Source organism: Canis lupus, chromosome 17 (assembly GCF_003254725.2).
Source record: "Canis lupus dingo isolate Sandy chromosome 17, ASM325472v2, whole genome shotgun sequence".
Classification (NCBI taxonomy): Eukaryota; Metazoa; Chordata; class Mammalia; order Carnivora; family Canidae; genus Canis; species Canis lupus.
Window position 1 is genome coordinate 7,853,159 of NC_064259.1, and position 20,149 is coordinate 7,873,307.

The window sequence follows — 20,149 nt, forward strand, 5'->3', positions numbered from 1 at the left end:
CCATTGTTATGTTTTCTGGTTCATTTTGTTACTGACTTTATCTTTATTAACTCCTTCCTTCTGTTTCATTTAGGATTATTTTGTTTTTATTTTGCTATTCATTTATGTTAGAAGTTTAATTTTTGAATCACTCACACTTGTTTATTATTAATGTATTAAAGTTCTGAATTGCTTTAGCTACATCTCATACATCTGATACAAGTGTTTTCATTATTAGTATCTTTACATTCCAAAGAGTCTGCAATTTCCATTTTTTTCTCTCTGATACAAAGAGATTTTTAAGAGGTAGAAAGTCTGGGAGCATCTGGGTGGCTCAGTTGGTTAAGCGTCCAACTCTCGATTTTTGGCTCAGGTCATGATCTCAAGGTCATGGAACCGCTTAAGATTCTTTCTCTCCGTCTCCCTCTTCCCACCTCCCCCCCCCCCAAAAAAAAGAAAAAAGGAAAAGAAACAGAGGTAGAAAATTTGTAAAACTAGCTATATTAACTATATTTCTTTTTATTGCATTGTGATAAAAATGCTGCTTGTATTCTTTTTCCTTTTTAAATTTTAATAAAGCATTCTTTTTGTTCTAAAATCTTTTTGTAAATGTTCATTGTGCACTTGAAAATGTGAATTTTCTTTTTTTTCAGTATAGAGTCTTTTATGTATATGTGATGTATTCTTTCACATTTAAAATTTTATTTTTAATTTAAATGCTGCAAAATTCACATCTTTTAGTGTAGTAGATAGCTGTGTGAGTTTTGTTGGTTTGCTTGGGGTTTTTTTTTAATATAATAGTATGAGGTTTGAAAGCACAGAGTCATTTAACTACCACCACAACCCACATAGGGGACAACAGCTCCATTACCCGAAAGAACTCCCTCAGTGACTCTTCTGTGGTCAAGCACTCCACCATCCCCAACCCCTCACAATGACTATCTGATATCCCCCTCATGGTTTTGCCTTTTCCAGAATGTCATATAAACAGTATTATGCAGCACGCCCCCTTGGAAGACTAGCTTCTTTCACTTAGCATCATGCATTTGAGGTCCTTCCATATTCGGTGTGCATCTGTAGCCTAGGTGCTGAGAAACATGGATAAATGATATGATATCATGTCTTCTATCTGAAGCCCTGGTCCCTGCTGCAACACTCCCCTGGGGAGACTGTGATCACCAAGACCCCAAGAGAGGAGGATATTTCCTCGAAGAGTGCTGAATGTACTGCTGGGGAGGGACGTGCTTTTCGGAAAGCCTTCCAAGGACACCAGCCTCACCACCTCATGGGGACAGAAGCAGGACAAGGGACATCTGGGCTGCCTGTTTCAGAAGACAGAAGGACACATATTAACCAGGGGGCTGGCCTGGAGCCACCAGCTTGCATCAGCTGTGACATCAACAGGAGAAAGAGCAAATTCTGGCTGCAGGCATGTAACTGAAATGGAGAGAGAAAGCAGAATCAAAATTGTTCTGGTTCTAGAAAGACAGGGCTCTAACGAAGTCCCAACATGGGGTCGTGGGGATGGTTAACAGAGCTTGGTGTCCCAACATGGGGTCATGGGGATGGATGGTTAACAGAGCTTGGTGTTCCAACACGGGGGTCGTGGGGTTGGTTAACAGAGCTTGGTATGCCAACATGGGGGCATGGGGGTGGTTGACAGAGCTTGGTGCCCACGGGGACAAGATTGACAGGCAGCTAACAGGGCCCTGTTGAACCTTTATATCTAATAAAACACAAGAATGAGTCAGGGGCTGAGGGCGGCCACTCTAATTTTAAAAGTCATGATCCCTTGCTCTGTTCCCAGACCTGAACCAATTTCCAGATCCAAAACCTACTGACTAAATAAGTGGCCAGTCCCCTAGGGGAAGAACCCTATGACATCACAACAAGTATTTACCTTGACTGTCCCCTGAATCCTTCCCCAGAAGGACACGCAGTCATTCACTCAGATGACTGTATACCGGGAAGAGAGTAGCCACACATTTTGAGGATGAGTGGACATGGGGCCTGAGTTGACAATGAACCCAAAAGCCCCAGCACAGCCCCCTGTTAGAGTGGGGGCCTGTGAGAGCTGAGTAACACACAGGGTCCTACTTGGGAGTCCAGCTCACAGAGGCCACTCCCCTCCCAGGTCCGTGCGCCCTCCCTGCAGCCATTTCCCCAGGCCCTGGATCTATAATTGGAACTGATACTTTGGCAGCCAGCGGGTCTCTACCTGAATACCCCTCAAGTGCCCCAACTGACCATGACCCTACTCACCATCTGCCCTCAACAGGCGCTTCTCCTAGACTCCTATCTGAGAATATCACTGTCCAGCTGGTCACCCAAGCCAACACACAATCCAGGGCCATCCAGGTGTCTCCTCAAACCCCAAGAGTGACACTAAGACAATATAGCCAACACACCCCACAGAATCTTTCCCAAAGCAGTGATGGTCCTCGGGGTCTCACCTGCTTTGCTCCTCATTAATAAGCAAGGCAGAGACAAGTGAAAGCATGAGTCGACGTAACACCTGGTCGATCATCTCTGAGGCTCTCTGCACAGCTGTTCATCTCAGACTGGTGACATTGCCAGTGCCTGTCCTTCCACCCAAGGTGACACCAAGCAACATTCAGACAGTGCCCGCATGGCTTCAAACCCCTGCACTAGCACCACTTTTCCTTTTTAAATGTCTGGCCTCTTCATGAGTTGCCTTCACACCCCCAGAGCCTGTCCTGGAGCACCATCTGGACGCAGCTCCCTAAGCAGAATGTTCTCATTTGAGGCAGGTTCCATGGGTCATTTTCTCTCTCTACTTTAATAATAACATTAAAAAACACTCAGATATCCTGGGCAGAGTGATTTCTCAGAGGGACATTGTGAATAGCACATGTTCTAGCTCTGAAAATGTATAATTTATCTTTTAGAAAGGGGCACACCAATCTGTCACTTAATGACAGCACACAGCACTCCATTTTGCTTCCCAGATGGAAAAAGAAAATAAGTCATGAAATTGAGTGTCAAGCATTGGGGTGCCCTGGTCCTACAAAGCAGGTCCCTACCCTGGCTCCACCTCCGACATTCTGGACAACCAGCCTTTCTGGAAGTCCGACCATGAGGGCAATTGCCAGAGGAGTTTTTTCCAGTTTTACCTTCTAATGGTTTCTGTTGGTTTATAAGAAATCTAGGAATTTGTGTGGTTTTTCTTTATATGGACATCCTAATGAATTCCCTTACCTAGCGTGGTAGTTTTTTTAGCTGATTCTCTTGAGGATTTTGTGTGTCTCCATCCATCAGTAAATAATGATAGTGTTGTCTCCATTTTGTCAGTGGTTATTGTCTTCATTCTGTTTTCTCCCTTTCGACAAGGACTACTATGTAGATTCCTCGAGTTATTCGGAATGATGAAAGCAGTGCTAAGCAGCTACAGGTGGATGGGTTTGGCAACACCAGGAACCATGGCAGGAGCCATCACAGATGTCTGGACGGATGCCCCCACTCAAGAGGGATAGGATGGAAATAGGAAATAGCTGAGAACGCTTTAGGTAAAGAAGTGTCTACAGCTCCTGCTCCTCCCCTCTCCCTGTCCTGAACATTTCAGTCCAAAAAGCCATAGGTGGTGCTGCAAGGCAGGTGTCCCTCTAAGTGCCAGAAGGAGCTGCTGGCCAGGGTAAGATGTCAGAGTCCAATCACAGAGAAAAAGAAGTATTTGAAGTTTGGGGGGAGCAGGCTGCTTGGGTGTCAGAGCCTGAGAAGGTGAAGAAGGCATTCAGGCAAAGAGGTAACCCAATATAGAGCAGAATAGAGGATGCCCACATAATGGGGGTGGCAGGAGGTATCAGAACCCAACTGAGGACAGGGGGCATCCACATGGAAGAAGGGGCAAGAGGCAGCCCAGCTCAATGGGCTGGAGCCCAAGCAAGGTGACAAGGACATCCATGTGGGGGACAGCCTAGGCAGGGTGTCCAGCAGGGTGAGGAAACCTGGCCCAGCACAGGGTCCAAGAGAGAAGCATCTACATACGGGAGGAGGTAGTGCCAGTGAGGAGAGATTGGTCACACGGAGAGACGTTGGTCTAGTAAGTAAACATACAAGGATAATGGGAGGCAGGTTTCTCATGGTCATTGAAGTCAGTTTACAGATTTGGAAAGAGGGAAATCTTGAGCCAGCCCTAAGGGGTTGAATTGGATTAGAAAGTATCTGTATGAACTTAAGGTTTGAAGATAGATAGGTGATAGATAGCTAGAGATGATGATGATGATGATGATGATGATGATGATGATAGATAGATAAATGATATAGATGATAGGTAGATAGTTGGATGGATAGACAGATGATTGATAGATGATAGGTAGATTTGATAGATGGATAGTTGGGTAGATACATAGATGATTGATAGATGACAGATAAATAGTTGGATAGATAAATAGTTGGATGGATAAATAACTGATAGATGATATAGATGATAGGTAGACTGTTGGATGGATAGATGGATGATTGATAGATGATAGGTGGAGATGAGAGATGGATAGTTAGATAGATACGTAGATGACTGATAGATAAATAGTTGGAGGGACAGACAGATGACTGATAAATAGATAGATGATAGATAATAGACTGACAGACATTCCCTAGTCCTACCCACTGAAGGAGTCTGTGATCAGCAACACCCTCAAAGCAATGAGCACACTCAGCACCTGCATTTTGGCTTTTAAATTTCATTCTCCATGGAAAGAGACCCACATTCCTTGGAGAAATAGTTGACTCCAGGGCCGAGACATAAAACATACAAAAGCAGCCAGCAGCCCCCACTCTAGAGGGATTCATGGTTGGATGTGCGGAAGATCGCGCTGACCACTGAAATTGCAGGGTTGCAAGGACCCTTCCTTTGAAATTTTAAAGCAATCCATTTAATTAGTTAACATAAAACTGGTATTTCATTACTGCAGCATATTAAACAACATAGAAAGAACAGGGAATGACGTCTCCTTAACTCCCACCGCCTCCCCCTGGCTTCCGCGGATGGAGTGAGGATGTGATTCCACTGCACTTGAGCTTCCTGCCCTGCGTCCTTGCAAGCTCACACGCATTTGTAGGTTCTGAGTCTGCAGGTTGTTCTTTAAAAACCGAGTAATACCGTGTTATCGTGTTTGCCACCGGCTCTATCCACTTGAGGGTATCTCGGAGGCCGACCATCCAGGTCAACAGGAACCAACCCAAACCGTCCCCACGAGAGGCGCAGCATCTCCCAGCACGCGGCACCAGCGCTGTTCCAGCACCCCACACTGGACAGATCCGGGGAGCTCCAGGGTCTCACTGTAAGCAAAATAAATGTCATTTTACTTTTAAAAAAAAAGAGGGGAAGGGGGAGAGTTAAGGAGACCCAGAAGAACTCCGGTTGGATGATGGGCCCTGTGAGGAGATGTTTTCAAGCTTTTATGTCCTTCAGGAAGAAGCACTTGAGGATTTGAAATCCCTGAAAGTTGATGTGTGGGAATTGGCCGGGCCCGTATCTGGAAAAGGAAAACTCAGGCCCAAGCTCCCGCTATTTTCGGCTGCAGAGCGCAAGCCTCCAGCTGGCCTCGGGCCGGGCCACGGCCCCCAACCCGGCTCAGGAAGGGCGAATTCAGACCCCAGTGCACTGCTCACGCCCGTGTAATCACGTCCCCCGAGTGCCCTTCCCGCCCGGGGACACATGTGCCACTGCTGGCTTTATTCCAAGAAGCAGCCCTCGGCCGTTGTGCAGGGGCTGGCAGCTGTGTCCTCGAATAAAGAGCCAGCTGTTTCCCTGGCCGCTGTCCCCGGGGCCCAGTGTAAAACTGCAGGTGGTTCAGATAATGCGTGATTGTGCCCCCGGAAGGGTAGTTTGGAAGGTGGCAACAGAGAGCCATGGAAAGATCTCAGGGCATCACATCTAAGGGAAGAGGGGGTGATGGCCTGTCGGGTCACCCCCACAACCCCGGGGCCTTCGACTTCTCACCTGATCCACCCTGGGTCCCTCTCAGGCTCCCTTTCCCCGGGGCCTGCGCTGGAGTGAGCGGGGAGCTGGGAGGACCTGAGAGCGGTGACACCTGGGGGGTGGTGACAGATGGCATCGGGGGAGGCCAGCGAGGAGCTGCGGAGGAACAGAAAGGGACGGGCAAGGCAGGGGCCAAATTGGAAGACAGAGAACGGGAGCAGGGAGGCCGGGGCAGATAGGAGGACCTGGAGCTCACATCGGGGCTCAGCTGCCCGAAGGCAAAAACCAGGCCATGGGTCCCCCTGCAAGCCACCCTTCGTGGCCTGGTGCACCACACCCCACCCTGAGCGAGGCTGCTCAGGGCATAGTCCTGACACCCAGCAACCCTGCCTGTGGCCTGTGGGAGCCACCTCGCCCAGAAATGCCTGTGGGGGTGCCCCTTCTTCCCACCCCTAGATGCCCCTTCACCGTCTAGGGGGCACAGAAGACCAGAGTGCTTCCCAAACAATCGAGAGAGCTCTTCTTCCTCTCTCTCTCCTTTCTGCTGCTTTAACTGGGAATGTAATGGCTGGAGCTGCAGCAGCTATTTTAGGCTATGAGGTTGCCTTGAGATCAGAAGTGAAGCACAGCCAGACGGAAGACAGAGGAAGCCGGGTCCCTGCTGACTTCACGCAGCCACCACACCGGCTCTGGGTCACCCAATGCCTAGCCTGTTTGAGCTGCTAGAACAGACGACCACAGACTAAGTGGCTTACAAACAACAGAAATTTGTCTTTCACGGTTCTGAAGACTGGGAAGTCTGAGTCCAAGGTGCCCACAGATTTGGTGTCCAGCTCTGGTTCAGAGCCGCTGTCTTCCCCATGTCCTCCCCTGGCAGAAGGGGCAACGGAGCTCCCTGGGTCTCTCTTACAAGGGCACCGATTCCATCATGGGGGCTCCGCCTCATGACTTCGGCACCTGGTAAAGGCCCCACCCCCTAACACCATCGTATTGGGGATCGAGTTTAAACATATGAATTTGGGGGGCACAGAGACTACAGTCTACACCAACTACCTGGGAAGTTTTGTGTGAACGAATAAACCTTTGTGTGGCTAAGCCTCATGAGTAGGCAGGTGCACAAGCGGTGAGCCCCATCCCAACCCCGACCGGCCTGGCCGTTCCCTGACTGCTCCGCTCAGGAGGGGAGTCCATTGGCCCCCTTTCGTTCTGTGTTCTCATGTCTAACGTGACCTCCTCAGCGTCTAGTAATGAGGTCCAACAACGTTTTATTGGGCTTGGTTATTTTTCTCCTTTAAAAGCAATAACACATGAGGGATTCTCTGAGAACATGACATCAGCCAACACCATCTTCGGACAGTTAAATATTTCAGGAGTAAAAAGGGTCTTCCTGACCCAAATAGGGACGATGCTCAGTGTCAGGTGGAAACGAGCGCCAGTCTGGTCGCATCTGGGACCGACCGCTCCCCCCACTGATCACCCTGACCCTCGGCTGACCGCACGGGCTCCCCCAGGCCCGCTGCCCGCTTGTCAGTTTGGAAGGTGCACCTGCTGTGCCATGTGGAGGGGACATCAGAAGAGCCAAGGGAACCATGATCGGGTCCCAGCTGAGGGGCCTTGGCACCTGCTGTTGCTTCCCGGGGCCTCAGTTTCCCCACCTGTAGTAAGAAGGAGTGTTAGCTCCTTCTGAGATGAATGTGCAGTGACTTCATGGTCACATAATAGCCACAGGGGTGCCAGGACTCAGCTCACATTCTCATGCAAGGTGAGGCTCCCCAGGTGTTCTGGGTGGAGAGATACACAGAGCGAAGGTGTGCCCCGTGGAGCGACCCTACATCTCCTAACTAACCCAGCACCGACTAACCAGGGAAGCCAACAGTCCCCTGCCCTGCAGACCCCGAGATGGACTGACCATCACCTCTCCACTATCCCCATGGCAACAGCCACAGAGGGTCGCTCTGAAGGGCTGGTTGTCTAAACGCAAACAGATTTCCTGCTCAGTGTTTGTTAGCATCTTAGCATTTCACAAAATCCAAGAAATAACTCCCTCCTGGCATCTTCCGTATTTCCCCCACAATCCCCTCAGTGCATCCGTGGCTCGTAGACCCAGAGCCAAAGAGGAGGGAGGGAGGGGCAGTCCACCGTGCCCCCGGGGGGAAGGTAGCAGAGAGGCCTGGCCTCACGACCCGCAGCGACGATGGCTGCACCCGGGGCGGGCAGGGCCCAGGCCTGAGAGGGAGCCAGCCAGGGGTCCTGAGACGGATCCTCTCCCAAACCCGCCTAGTGGAATATCACACAGCTGTCAAAAGGACTGGAATTTTGATGGATGCTGCAGCATGGATGGACCTTGGACACATGGCCAGTGAAATGAGCCAGACACAAAGACAAATACTGCAGGATTCTCCTTCACTGACGTGCTTGGAGCCGACACATTCAGAGGCGGGAGACAGAATAGGGATTCCCAGGGGCTGGGGGAGGAGGAAGGGAGAACCGTGGTGTGATGGGGACAGAGTTTGAGATGATAAAGTTTGGGGCATAGTTGATGGACGATGGTCACACAGCAACGGGAATGTTTTGAATGCCCCTAAGGTCACCACTTATAAATGGTTAAATTGATCAGTATCATGTTATATATTTTTTCCACAAATCAAAAACAAAAACAAAACAAAACAAAATCTCATGTTCTGGGAATGGGCCCTTGGTCTCAGGATCAGAAATGGAGAGAGGCTGCGGGGGCCGGAGTGGGGAGGCCAGGCCTGGGAACTTACAGCTCCCCCAACAGAGTCATCCTCAGCAGATTAGGTAAATGAGCAGCCCCGGCCTGTTCCTCTGCCACCAGCAGGTGACAAATGATCATTATTCAGGAGGAAAGCATGATCCATTTGTCATTTTGACACGAGAAGTCCAGAAGGTCTTATTGACCATGGAGTTCCCTTCCTACAGGATGTGACAGGCCATTTACCAAGCCTGCACTGGGATCTTTTATAGCCATTCAATTTAGCCATTCAACGAAGCAAGCACAGCTTGGGGATTGAAGCAATATAATTTTAACACTTAATTACTTTGCTTCCTCATTGACGAGACAGCTGCATCCGATGCAATTTGTCATTTCATTAGGCAATAAATACTGAAAACAGCAAATAAACCGATGTGTGCAAGCATAGCCCGGCAGCCTGCGAGCCGGTGCAGAGGGAATGGCAGCGTCAGGGAGCCTCCGCACTTCTTCTCCAAAACCAGAAGAAACCACAGGTTTGGGTCATGTCAGCTGCCATCGTCATCTCCAACCACAGGTACAGGATTTGGGGCAGTTTTGACACCAAATGGCCAGTCCTTTATTACAAAGACAAAAGGCCACCTTTCTTGGGTCCCTGGAAGACCACCCACTGAGGAAGCAGCCCGGCTTCCCTGCCTCACCTGGTACAGGACTTTGTAATGCGAAGAGCATCTCCTGTGCAGAGGGGAGAGGAGAGGGGGATTCTCGAAGGAGGGAGCATGATGGCCTGGGGCCGAGGAGGCCGGGCTGGGAAGGATCCGGGGGGCAGTGGTGGCAGATGGACAGTCACTCCGGCCAGGGAACAGATCATAAGGGAGGGCCCGGGGCCTGGCCTGGACAGCTGGGAGCCTCGCTGACCAGAGCACCGACCAGCCCAGGGGTACTGCTGGGGCCCAGATCACTGGGACGAGGTGGGCTGATCCCACAGGGTCTCCAGGCTCCTCAGGGACAAGGCCTGGACTAGGACTCTGTCTTTCATGTGCACACACGCACACACATACACACACACGCTCCAATACTCAGCTCTACTCATCTCTCACAGCAGTTTGGGGTGACTGAGGCAGGAGCAGCCCTGCCAGGTTCTTGTAGGCTGAGGACAGCGAGACCAACAAATGGTAAGTTGTGACAGTGAACACCTGCTCGGACTGTGGGCACATTTATAAGGGGGAAAGGGTGCCTGAGGCCAACTCTGAGCATCCCATTTGGGAAAAACAGGAAAAAACACCTGCCTAGGGGCACCGGGGTGGCTCAGCGGTTGAGCGTCTGCCTTTGGCTCAGGGTGTGGTCCCGGGGTCCTGGGATTGAATCCTGCATCGGGCTCCCTGCAGGGAGCCTGCTTCTCCCTTTGCCTATGTCTCTGCCTCTCTCTGTGTCTCTCATGAATAAATAAATAAAATCTTAAGAAAAAAAATTTAAAAAAATAACCACCTACCTAACACTGACAAACACTGCACTGTACATACATGCAATCCCATTTCCCTCTGAGACAGCCACGTGAGGTAGGTGCCTTTACTTCCAGAGAGGTTGTCACCTGCCTAAGGCAATACAGCCAATAAGTGACAGCTGGGACTTGAACCCAGATCTGTACTTTATTTTCCTTAGCAGAGCCAGCCCGACCAGCAGAACTTCTCTATAACTTCTCCTTCTAACCCAATCCAGAGTGACAGACTTTCTTCTAAGCCTTTCTGACTCAGGGTTCCCTCCACACCTCCACCCACTACTAGATCAGTTCACAGATCTAGTAGCAGTCATTTACACGTTAGTATGAATTTAAGTCCCTGTGCTACTTGTCCCGGAAGTAATTTGCATGCTATAGCTCCACTGTAATGGGAACTGTCTTAGCTTGCTCTGCTGTAACAAAATACCACAGACTGGGTGGCGTAAACAACCACCGTGTATTTGCCGATTACAGAGGCTAGAAGTCCAAGATCAGGATGCCAGTGTGGTCAGGCTCTGGCGAGATCTCTTCCTGGCTTGTAGACAACTGCCTTCTCGCTACATCCTCACATGACTGAGAGGGAGCACACTCTGGTCTCTTCGTCTTATCAAGGCACTAATCAATCCCTTTGTGAGGCCTCACCCTCACGATCTCACCAAAACCTAACCACCTCCGGAAGGCCTCACCTCCAAATACCATCACCCTGGGGGTCCGGCGGTGAACAAGTGAGGGGGGTGGGTAGGGCACAAACATGCAGCCCGTAGTAGGAATGGAATCTGTGAAAGCAAGCCAGGCCTGGGTGAGCAGATGCTGACAGACGACCACCGCACTCCTGAACTCCTCCCAGCAGAGGCCCAGGACGCATCCCACACACCCAGTTCCCCAGCTCCAGTCTATCAGGCCACCGTCCATTGTCTAAGCAATGTCAGATAAGATGAATGATCCCAACATCCTTTTAAATTTTTTTTTCTTTTTTTTTCTTTTTTTACAGTCCAGCAATTTTACTCCTTAGTATTTACCCAAATGATTAAAAACTTACATTCATACAAAACTCTACACAATAATGTTTATGGCAGCTTTATTCATAATCGCCGAAAGATAGAAGCAACTAAAATATCCTTCAGTAGGTGAATGGATAAAATGTGGTACATCTAGACAGTGGACTATTTATCACCACTAAAAAGAAATGAGCTATCATGAAGAAACCTTAAAACCCTAAGTGAAAGAAGACAATCTGGTTACATGCTGTATGATTCCAACTGTGTAACATTCTGGAAAAGGCCAACTATGGAGATAGCAAGAAGATCAGATGTTACCAGGGGCCAGGAGAGAGGGAGGAAGCAATGAATTGGTGGAGCAGAGGGGGTTTTTATGCCAGAGAAGTTGTCTGTATGGTACCACAGTGCTGCACACATCATCATACATTTGTCACTGCTCATTATTTTTCTTTTCTTAACTTTCTCTTTTATATACACACATGTAATTTTTACAGAAATGCTTAACATGTCAGTCATACCAACTACTCATACTGCTGTTTTGTTGGTCTTTTTTTTTTTCTTCCTTCCTTCCTTCTTCCCTCCTTTTTTTTTTTTTTTCCACTTTTGGCTTTCCCCTTCCCCCCACAACTGCATCTGTGAGTTCCGTTGCTCTAGAAAACCCAGCCTAAAACAGACCTGAGAACCGAGACTAATACACCTGCAGACCCAAGTTGAGAATTTAGCATATATCCATCCACGGTTTCCTCCACACCCATACAATCCCCCCCCAGAAAAACACCCGCTAGCCAGCATGTTCGCTGAAGGTAAATTATGGAATCTCTTAGCAAAAGGCTATAAAAATTCTATCATTTCTATTTCCTCTATGTTCCTATCCTTCCATCCTGTGCAATCCCACTGGGGCCCCCAGGCCATCTGACCTATCTCCTCAGAATCACCTGCCGGGCCTCTTCCCCACTCCTGCAGCTCCACCGAGCCCCCAGCACACGTCTCTGGGCTCTAAAGGGAACTTCTGTCTATTTTTCAAACACCAAGTAATACTGAAGTATATCTTCTTGTGTGATTTATATATATATACACAAAATAGAAGTTTCTGGAGAGCAAGAAGCATGCTTCTCTCGGTCACCACCTAAACACCTGGGACCCAACCTGTCATATGACAGGTGCTCCCTAATTTTTGTTGAACTGAAACCCTCAGGGAAGAATATAAGTTTATCTGGCAGTGGAAGGGAAGAAACAGAGGGTCTGGGCAGTGGGGTCAGAGGCTGATTTCAACCTGAGGGCTCTGGCAAGATTATTCAGTCCTCACTGCCGCCGATCCCTGCATTTGGGGACTGTGGGAAGAAACCTCTAATCACCACGAGGGAAACGAGGTCTGAATTGAAGCCATTTTCAAGATATATGTGACTTGTAACTTGTGTTAGCTGCTGCGAGGACATAAGGTTGGAAGTTCTTGCAAAACTAAAGCTATGATTCAGAATCATAGCGAGCAAGAATTTGAAAATCAGTGGCCTGGGTAATTACTTGAAAATGCTAGAAATTGAAATGATCGATCTGTTACCCAGAAAAGCACCCAGGAGAGGACACCAAGCCAAGCAGAAATCCATCTTTAATTCAAAAACGTCTTCCCCCTCAAGGAGCAAGGAATAACTGTCCCTCGTGAATGATTTATAGCCTCTGCGTGTAAAACTCACACACTGGAGTGCAAAAGAGGAATTGACAGCAGACCTGTTTCCTTGGAAGCTGGAAGCAGAGAGCTACAGAAATATAAAATCCAAATCAACCTGGGAAGTGACCAAAATTATCCTGGCTTTCAGACTAAGAGAGAGATTGGAGCACATCTTCTAGATTTGACAGATAGGACTCTTACACGAGAAAACCTTTGAACTAGACCAAAGTGATGGCGAGATGTCTTTGAGGGAAAGCTAAAAACATTGTCTAATCCTGGACTTTCTCATTCTATGGAGTTTGCAACTTTTATTTTATTTAAGCTACTCTGCAATTCTCTGAGTTGTAACTTGGATTTGCTTTCCTTGGGTTTCTCCTACCTTATGTTGACCCTTTTGTACTGATTGTCTTAGGGCATTTCGGGTGTCATCGCTCAAATACTGTAGCCTAGGGGGCTTCTAACAACAGAAAGGTATTTCTTAGTTCTGGATGCTGGGAAGTCTAAGATCAAGGCCCACTTTCTGGTTCATAGACAATCTTTTCCTTCTGGGAGGATGGTAGAAGGAGCAAGGGAACTCTCTGGGGCCTCCGTTGCAAGAACATTAATCCCATTAATCCCATTGATAAAGGCTCCCCACTCCCCTTATGACCTAATCACCTCCCAAAGATCCCACCTTCTGATTCCACCACACTGAGGCTTAGGGTTTCAATATATGAATCCAGGGGTGAGAGGCAATGCAAACATTCAGTCTACAGCACTAATGCCCCCTGGGCTTTGGATCATTTTTCCTAAGTGATTAATGTCTATGTCGGATCCCCTCTTAATCCTTAAAAATTCCCCCAAGATATCTGAGATCTGTCCTGGTCTGCCTAGACAAAGAGCATTGTCTACACTTATCCACTGCAAATTCATTTCCACATGACCCTTTTCTTACTAATGAAATTGCAAAAAATGTTAATTAACATCAGAGGCACCTGTGCGGCACAGTCAGTTAAGCATCTGCCTTAAGCTCAGGTCACAATCTCGGGGTCCTAGGATAGAGCCCTGCCATCATCCAGGCTCCCTGCTCCGCCCCTCCCCCTGCTCAGGCTTGCGCCCCCTCTCTCTCTCTGAAATAGATACATAAAATCTTTTTTAAAAAATGTTAACACAATTTCAGTTAGCCTGCTTAAAATCCAGAACTCTGTTTAAGAATGAGTGGTCAGTGTTTATGAAAAAGGTGCAAATATCAAACTGGATTGTCTTTACCTGTGCAACTCTTTGAGAGGTACAATGAATGGAAAGGCATTTTGCTGTTGACAAATCCCAAAGGTTCCTCTCTGGTTTCTTTTTTTTTTTTTTTCCACTGCCCTATACAAACTTATGAATTCTACAATCTTAAAAATATATTTTAGTACACAATGGAGCCCCCAAATGGAGCATATGTTAGCTATTCGACGGATGGTTCCACCATATTCATTTTACTTCCACTTTGTCTCCTCTCCCACTCATGTCTGCATCATTATAATTTACCTTAGTAAGTGCAGCTGACACATCTCTCACCATTACCCGAGCAGTAGTTTTTAAAATTGTCCCGGCACAGAAGAACCTCTCAGATGAGTAATTAAGGAAATTACAAGCTTGTGTTTTTTTCGGTAATGGTTTTTCAGATCTGTAGAAGGGTAAAGCAGCACCATAATGAATTCAACATTCCCAGGCATCGCTTCAACAATTACCAAAGAAATGAATCCAATTTACCACTGCATTCTTTGGAGCTGGATACACAAGAAAGAGACAGCTGCTCTGTTTTGTGCGGCACAGATCCCCAGTATAAAAGCACTGGGCAGCGCAGAGCCAATAAAATGCTGGCTTTGAGGGGAGCGAGATAAAATTTCAAAGGTTTAATAGTAATGAATTTTACAGCACATTTCCCCTCTTATAACTAGAGTGTGAGCCTCTCCCTTAGGAAAAGATTGCAAAATAGATAAGCTCTGCAGACACATTTTTATTTTCACAACAGGAATTACCCAGAAAACAAGATTTCACCATGCTTCCCTATCTACCTCCCCTGAAACATCCATTGTCTGTAACTTGGCCAAAATAGCATAAAATAAGTAGTACTGCAAATTCTAGCAAGTTCAACATGAATATGCCTTTCCCTGCTTGACTGATGGAAACTCTGCTGTCTTTCCCTCAACTTAGTTTTTTTTTTCTCTTTTTTTAAATTTTTTTTATTGGAGTTCAATTTGCCAACATTTGGCATAACACCCAGTGCTCATCCCACCAAGTGCCCCCCTCAACTTAGTTTTTAAAAAATTTTCAGTGTGACAAAACACACATAACACAAAATATGCCATCCTAACCATTTTGGAGTGTACAGCCCAATGCTATTAAATATGTTCATGATGTGCAACCATCATCATCCTTCTCTGGGCTCTTTTCGTCTCATCAAGCTGAAGCCCAGTCCCCATTAAACAAATCCCAACGCCCTGTGGCAGCCGCTGGCACCCTATCATCCCATTTTCTGTCTATGATTTTATTCCAACTATTTGAAGTACCTCCTGTAAGTGGAATCACCCAGTATCTGTCTTTTTGTAACTGGTTTATTTCACTTAGCGCAATATCCTCAGATCCATCCATGTTGCTGTATATGGTGGAACTTCCTTCCACTTCAAGGCTGAATAAGATCCCTTTGTATGCATAGGCCACATCTTGTTCATTCCTCTGTCAGTGGACAGACACGGGGATTGCTTCCATGTTATATCGTGAAGAAGGGTGCTGTGCACATGGGTGTATATCCATATAAGGGAAATTCTCACCCATAAAAAGGAATGAAGTGCTGACTTGTGCTACCACATGGATGGATCCTGAGAACGCTCTGCTAAGAGAAAGAAGGCAGAGACAACAAGCCGCATAGTCTAGGATTCCACTTATGTGAAATGTTCAGACTAGACCAATGCACAGAGACAGGAAGATTAGTGATTACTGGAGATTTGGGGGGTGTGGGGGGGGTGACGGAGAATGAGTGCTAAAAGGTACAGGGTGAAAAAAGTGCTTTGAAATTCAGCGGTGGTGATGGGTGCCCGGCTTCGTGAATTTACTCAAAACCACTGACTTGTACACTTGAAATGGGCGAGCCTTACGGCATGTGGATTCCAGCTCGAACAGCACAAGTGGCTGTCGTTGCCCTTTCAGCTTGCACGGCTGCGAAGAGCTCTCCTGGGGGGGAGCAGAGCCCAGGGAGAGGAGGATGGGGAGACAGGGAGTGTGAGCGGCTTCGGACTGCAGGCGGACGAGCACTATCCCCCCACATCTGAGTCTCCCGGAGAAAGGATCAGGACAGGCGAGGGACAAGGGCAAGGGCACCAGAGGGAGACCAGGCAGTGAGGGAGAACGTGCGGTGGAACCTGGAGGTGGGAAGTGGAACAGGGTACCCAGACATGTCACCAGCTCCCATGCTGGCACAGCTGCCAAGGCCACACCTGGAAAGCAACACCAGGAGACCACCCTGGGCCCTTTTAGGGGCCTCACACTGTGCATGAAGTCGATTTCTAAAATCTGAAAAATCAGTTAAATCCTGCTTGGAGTGTGTGTGTGTGTGTGTGTGTGTGTGTGTGTGTGTTCTAAAGATTTTACTTATTTATTTGTTAATGATACAGAGAGAGAGGCAGAGACACAGGCAGAGGGAGAAGCATGCTGCGGGACTCGATCCCAGGACCCTAGGATCACTCCCTGAGCCAAAGGCAGATGCTCAAGCACTAAGCCCCCCCACGTGTCCCTGGAACGTGTTTAGAAGAGCAGAGTACTGGGGCACCTGGGTGGCTCAGTGGTTAAGTGCCTGCCTTGGGCCCAGAACGTGATCCTGGAGTCCTGGGATCGAGTCCTGCATTGGGATCCCCACAGGGAGCCTGCTTCTCCCTCTGCCTGTGTCCCTGTCTCTCTCTGTGTGTCTCTCATGAATAAATAAATAAATAAATAATCTAAAAAAAATAAAAGAGCAGACTACTTAAAGGGAATCCTATACTAGAACAGATGTATTAAAAATCAGAGTTATCCCATGATCTTTCTGTTGGATAAAACTAAATTTTTATTACAGGGTTTATGGTACACTGGCTCCTCCTGCGTGAGTCATTGGAAGCAGTGAGCAATCGTTAACTGCGTACTGAGTGCCAGACTCCGAGGCTGTTCATCCCTCCGTGTCTACCACCCTTGGAGCACACAACTCTTCGGACAGCCCCTGCCCTTCCAGAGCTCACCCCTAAACCTGAGTAACCACCACGTGGTAACAGCACACACCAGTCATGCTCTGGGCTATGCTGGTAGCCGGACGTCTCTCCATCCCGAAGTATGGCTCCAGTCCCAGACCTCAGCGTCACCCGGAATCTTGTTAGAAGCGCAGGATCTCAAGGCCCACCCAGGACCAGCCGAGTCAGAGTCTGATGTTTAACAACATCCACAGGTGATTCCTATAGACGTGACCACTTGAGAAGCATTGGCCTAAGCCCTTCACTTCCTAGGCTTAAGAAAAAAAGGGGGGAGATTTCATTTCCCATTCATTCTAACACACAGCGTCAGTATTACCACAAGCAATGCTTCTGGGTGAGAGGCACGCCCACGTCTGCACACGCACACACTCGGCACACACAGATGAGCACCTACCATAGGAGCTGGCCACTGCAGAGAAAAGCAGTTGTCAAATGAATGGCTGTTCAGATGAATGATTGTGAAGACCTAACATTTGTTGAATACCTACTAAGTGCTAGGCTCTGGGCTAGGAGCTTTCACACACTTGATCTTCCTTAATCCCCATGTCAGCCCCCGGGGCAGGCCGCTGTTGTACCAGATTTCCAGGTGGTTGCAAGTCCACGAACAAACAGTGGCCCTTCCTGGACCTAATGGCACCCTTACCAGCTATGGGGCTGGGAGAAAAGAAAATTCAATTTGAAATGCAAATTTCCCCGGATGCCTTGCTCATTTATCTGGCAGCCTCACTCCCAGGGTTTCTGGATCAGCAGGTGGGGGGTGGGGCTTGAGAATTTGCATCTTCAGGAAGTTCTCAGGGGACACTGATAATGCTGGCCTGAGAGCCGCACTTGGAGAACCACCGAGGAAGGTAAGGTAATTATCCCCATTTTACAGGTGAGTAGAATGAGGCACAAAATTTTCAACGACTTGTCGAGGACCACGTACCCGTGATGGGGACCCAGCATTCTGCTCATGAGCCACCATGCTACACCACCCCAATGAGAGGCACTTACTGCAAGAGGGACGGACAGTGGCCACCCCTGGGGGGGCTTTCTTTACATGCTCGCTCCCTTAAATCTGTCCTGCACACAAAACCAGAATCATTCTTTCATTTTCTTTTAATTTTCTTTTTGTAAAGATTTGTTGATTTATTAGAGCGAGAGAGAGCATGAGAAGCGGGGCAGAGGGAGAAGGAGAGAGTCTCAGGCAGACTCCACGCAGAGCATGGAGCCCAACACAGCCTCGATCCCAGAGGTCACGACTTGAGCCAAAACCAAGAGTTGGATGCTTAACCGACTATGCCACCCAGGTGCCCTCCGAATAATTCTTTTTAAAACTGATGTTGAATCATGTCACTCCTCTGCTCAAAACCCTGCAATGGCTCCCATCTTCCTCAGGGTAATATCCTCGTCCTTACTGTGACCCTTAAGGCTATCCGACGGGGCCCTGTCTTCCTCTCTGATCTTATTTCCTTACACTTGGCCTTCTTGCTGACCTTTGGACACTTCAGACAGATTCCTGCCTCGGGGCCTTTGCACCTCCTCTTTCCTCTGCTTGGGTGCTTTTCAACACATGCCCATCGGGTCTGTGCCCTGACGTCCTTCATCAGAATCTTCCCCAGGGACCCCATTTAAGGGGTGGTTCATTCTCTATCCCTTCATCCTGACATATTTCTTTTTAGCACTTATCACCACCTGACATTTTGTGTGTATTGGGTTCTTAGCTACAAACCTGTTTATTATTTATCCATCTGCCTTCATTCATTAAAAAATAAGCTCCAGGAAGTGTGTCTTTCACTGCCTCGAACAGGGCCTGGCATAAGGTGGATGCTTGAGAAAAAATACTAAATGTATGAATAGATTGTGTATGTCCATCCCATCATCACCTGACCCCTTATTGCCAAGAAATGGGGCCAACACATTATACAAATCGAGTTAGACATCTTATGCAAAAGTATCAGTACGCCTGGGTGGCTCAGCAGTTGAGTGTCTGCCTTCGGTTCAGAGCGTGATCCCGGAATCCCTGGATCTAGTCCCACATCGGGCCCCCTGCATGGAGCCTGCTTCTCCCTCTGCCTGTGTCTCTGCCTCTCTCTCTCTGTCTCTCATGAATAAATAAAATCTTTAAAAACAAAATTATCATTGACTGTAAGAAATGTCTGAAAAATACTAATCATCATCAGCTTTGGGGAATAAACACAGAATTGAAACATCAAGTGGCATATAGAGTGCACCCCAGCCCCGCTTACAAAACAAAAACAACACTGAAACAAAAACCAAAAACCCTATCTTCTTATGACACTACCACTTGCTCAGAACTTAATGTGTTAATGCACATGGACTGTTCCCTAGCAGCAACTCCACATTCAAGCCGAGGCCTGGAATTAAAATGTCTCTACTTTTCTTTAGCCAGTGGTAGTTCTAATTATAGCATTGAGACTGGCATGCATATTTATTTACTCATCTCTAGTCCTGGCTTATAATTAAGAGTTAGCGCATTCTACCTTGGGAGATGGGTGACACATTGTTACAATGTGTTCTGGGGCTGTGTATGATTAGAGCAGGGTGGTTAGGGAAGCTTGGGGTGTTATCTATTCCTATAATTATGCCATCATATTCCATCGAATGTGCATGGCCAGGACCACGCACACACAGGGAGCGAACCCGTGAGTCTGTATCCCATGGGAAAAGCAGGCAGGTTCATCCGTGGGAGCCGGGTGCCCCCAGTTCTGGTCCTCCCGCTGCCCTAACCACCTGGGGATGTCAGAGAAGCCCTCAGAGGGGCTCACGATACTCATCTGTGGGCCTTTATCTGGCCTGCCCATATAGCCAATAGCAGGTGCTCTATAGATAATTGTAAAATGAAGGAAATGTGTGAATCAATGAAATAATTAATGAAAAGCGCTCAGCCCCGCTTGGGATGCTCACGTCTGACAGCAGGTCTCTTGGGCGCTGCCCCACACGAGCGCGTTTCTGCTACGGGAGGCACGAGATTCAGATCCCGCTGGCTCAGGGGCTGCCGCCTGATCCCAGACCAATCCCTCGATCCCTCGGAGCTGCGGTTTGCTCACCTGTCGAGTGGGAACATAATAACATTTACCTCGCACTGGATGTTGGGAAAATGAAGTGAGGTC

General features: G+C 48.0%; 1 long non-coding RNA gene across 1 annotated transcript; it reads left to right on the forward strand.

Annotated features, from left to right (window-relative positions):
• Positions 1–1,007: 1,007 nt before the first annotated feature.
• LOC112664829 (uncharacterized) lies at positions 1,008–19,151 on the forward strand. Its single transcript, XR_007403206.1, has 4 exons — positions 1,008–5,279; positions 9,035–9,207; positions 16,868–17,230; positions 17,911–19,151. It is a non-coding gene; the product is annotated as an uncharacterized LOC112664829 (long non-coding RNA).
• Positions 19,152–20,149: the final 998 nt, after the last annotated feature.